The 3,421-nt window shown below is 37.4% G+C and overlaps 1 non-coding gene across 1 annotated transcript; it reads left to right on the top strand.

Annotated features, from left to right (window-relative positions):
* The first annotated feature begins 1,229 nt into the window (after nucleotides 1-1,229).
* Nucleotides 1,230-1,301, top strand: Trnag-ucc (transfer RNA glycine (anticodon UCC)). Its single transcript has one exon. It is a non-coding gene; the product is annotated as a tRNA-Gly (tRNA).
* The last annotated feature ends 2,120 nt before the right edge of the window (nucleotides 1,302-3,421 follow it).

The raw sequence follows: 3,421 nt of genomic DNA, 5'->3' as shown, positions 1-3,421 counted from the left end.
TGATTCTAATATATACTACTGAGGTAGTGAGTGATTTAAAGGCACGAGACAAAAAAAATTGCACTCTTGTGAAACATACAACTTTTCACCTCGACTAGCGAGAAAAGTGCTATAGGTAAGAGAAAAAATTAAGATAATATTTAACAATGTTTATTATAAATATCATTTTTAATTTAGATGTTGCGTTCGGAAACTGCACTACTTGAAATTTTTATGAATACCAAACATGATATTTTTTAAGTAAGCGATAACAATGTTAACATATAAATTTTTGTGACAATGAGATAATAGGCTAGGCTAAAATGAGGTTCGGAACGCACCGGATCGCATTGTTTATTTTTTTAACGCGGAGTAATTCCCGGATGTATGGTCACGTGGGGATCGAAATTTAAATCACTTTGCCTCACGCTCGAGTTTTCACGTAGCAATAGCGCCCTTTTCGTGCTTGAGAGGTGAATATTCTATTTTCTTTACATTTCTATCTTTAATAGACATTGAGAAAATCAATCACCAAAGTACCCCTAACTCCTACAGTTGATCTAGATAAGAATTGTACGAAGAATTATTAATTGTTTACCAATACTATTTAACATGACATAGTTTTGTTATTGTTGTAAAGAAAATTAAAAATGCTTCTAATTCTAATATTAAAACTATGGCAATCTTGTGCGAGAGAAGTAACCTAGCTCCGCTCGATTCCTCAAGGCCGTTGGCTCGGTCCCCGGTTCTGTAATGAACAGACGATGTTTTATGAACATTATATCTATATTATCCCGGTTAAAATATGATGCAGGAATGGAGAAACTGAAGTCTGATGTGTAATTTTGCACATCACGGCCTTATTTGTGGTTGGTTGTTGTTAAAAATAACAGCAAAGTTGTTTTAGTATAATTATGAGTGCGCGATAATGATTAAAAGTTCTATTTTGAGCATTGCAATAGCTACATTGACATTACATTGCTAATAGTGACATACAAATCGCGAGTGTAAGACGTAGCTTGTCACGCACACTTAAGTAATAAACCTGGCCTGTTTTCACCGGTTGTCTAGCAGCAAGATGCTCTATCTAGACTAGTATAAGCGCGTTTAAAGAAGTCTTCAGTTCAAAAACATTTACAAAAGAATGTAAGTAAGGTAGTCATTTGTTTAATCAGCTGTTTCGTTGACACATTTTAATGGAAAAATCAGGTGTTATTATATAAATATTATATTTTATTAGTGTGATAACAGCGTTGGTGGTGTAATGGTCAGCATAGTTGCCTTCCAAGCAGTTGATCCGGGTTCGATTCCCGGCCTACGCACACTTTTTTAACTCTCTTCTATCTTTTTATCAGATGTATCCGATTACTGATTAATTTTATTATTAGAGATATATTAAGTAATCTCATTGTAACTAATATTTTAATTCTTAATTACAACAATTCGCATAACTATATTTTTATACTTAATATTATGATTAGATAAAATAGAAGTAAGTAAGGTAGAAATTATCACTGTGTGGTCCTTACCAAGGTAGCATTTTCAGGCTGTATATTAAATAATTACTTTTTATGTTTGTATCTCAAGTTCAAACAAAATAATTTTCGAAATGATTGAAACAAAGACTATAATTGTTAACATTTTTTATTTTAGTATTTTTAAGCAGTAGATGGACCGGCGATCTGGTAAATATCGCCGGAATTTGTTGGATGAGCGTAGCGCAGGACCGATCGTCGTGGAGATCTTTGGGGTAGGCCATTGTTCAGCAGTGGACGTCTTCCGGCTGAAATAATGACGATGAAGCAGTAAGTTAGAGCAATGTTTATTCTAAATAAAAACAAGAAGCGCATTCTAAAATGGCAGATTACCAAGTTAAATAAATGTTTTTTTTGTAAAAATATTAAAGAAATACTTTTGATCATAATATCTTGAATAATGGCAACCTTTCGTAAGCGACTCTCACTTTTCTGGTTTTTTTTTATTAGCTGGTTTTTTTTTATTTAACTTTGGCCGCGCAGATAGCTTTCACGTGGCAAGCAGAACATCAGTTCTAATTTTGACAATTATTTTTTTTATATAAACAAAATTTAATACCTTAAGCTAACAGATATTTATTTTTTGGTATATATACCATGCTCAGAGTTCTATGAAGGTTCTGTGATTGTGTACGATTTTTTTTCTTTCTGAGAAAATTTGATGAACAAGACGCAATACGCAATTACGCTCGTCACCTCTTTGAGATAAGACGTTGTATTTTCTGTGATTAGCGCTTGTATTACACATTTATTTAATTAAATACTTTTAAAGGATTTTTGCATTTGGTGTTTGCGTTAAAGTTACCTTTTAATGATTATTTATAGATACCGACGTTACATGACTTTTGCATACTCACGTCTTCTGGGGGACATGATAGGTATATGGGTATTTACGGGATACTTTTCGCAACTCGACGTCTGCTACGCGCCTTTTTTGAGTGGAATCCAACCCGGGTTGCAAATCTTGACATCCCAACTCCTCAAAGAAGTTACTCAAACCTCCGATATCACCCATGACCTCGGGGAGAATCCTCGGTGACCCCAGGTGTTTGGCCCAGTATGTGGCCAACCTCCGGCTCTCCAGGATGAGGTGTGTGGCCGTCTCTTCTGTCTCCATGCAAGCCCTGCACAGGGGACTGTCGGTGACAGCTATATTAAACATTTGCTTGTTAAAGGGGCCGTGACTCGTTATTACATGAGTTATCTTACGTTTGGACCCTACGAGAAAGTGAGAAGAAAAAGATCAATGCTCTTGAGATGTGGTGCTGGAGAAGAATGCTCGGTATATCGTGGACCGAATTCCGAACCAATGAGTCCATTCTTCAGGAGCTCGGCATCAAACAGAGACTGTCCACGGTATGTCTACGGTAGTGACCGTACAAGCTCGCATTCTCACTTTCTTCGGGCATGTATCGCGACGTGGAAGCGACTCCATAGAACGCTTAATAGTGCAGGGTAAAGTCGAGGGCACTAGACCAAGAGGCAGGTCCCCGATGAGGTGGACGGACCAAGTGAGGCAAGCTGTCGACGGTAAACTGCATGAATGCACGAGAAGAGCGGCAGTTCACGACGAGTGGTGTCGCATTGTGAAACAGGCCACTAACCTCGACGTGACGACCACGACCACTCTGACAAGAGTGTAACGCCGAAGAAGAAGAAGATCTTACGTTATATTGATAGTGTGAGTTTCACAAGCTTGCAAGAAAGCCAATCTATACATGGTAGAGCCTCTTTCGTCTGTCTGCATCCACTCATCTCCGTCCAGTATTTATTATGTAGGTGGTTGGTGTGCTGCATTATGACTGATACAGGCCAAACAGAGGGGAGATGGGGGACATGATATAATGATGTTATTATTATACTTATAAGTCCAGTAGCGACATAATATGAATACAGAAGATCTCTGT

Source organism: Leptidea sinapis, chromosome 15 (assembly GCF_905404315.1).
Source record: "Leptidea sinapis chromosome 15, ilLepSina1.1, whole genome shotgun sequence".
Classification (NCBI taxonomy): Eukaryota; Metazoa; Arthropoda; class Insecta; order Lepidoptera; family Pieridae; genus Leptidea; species Leptidea sinapis.
Note: the sequence above shows the minus strand (reverse complement) of the source record. Positions and strands in the feature narration are given on the sequence as shown.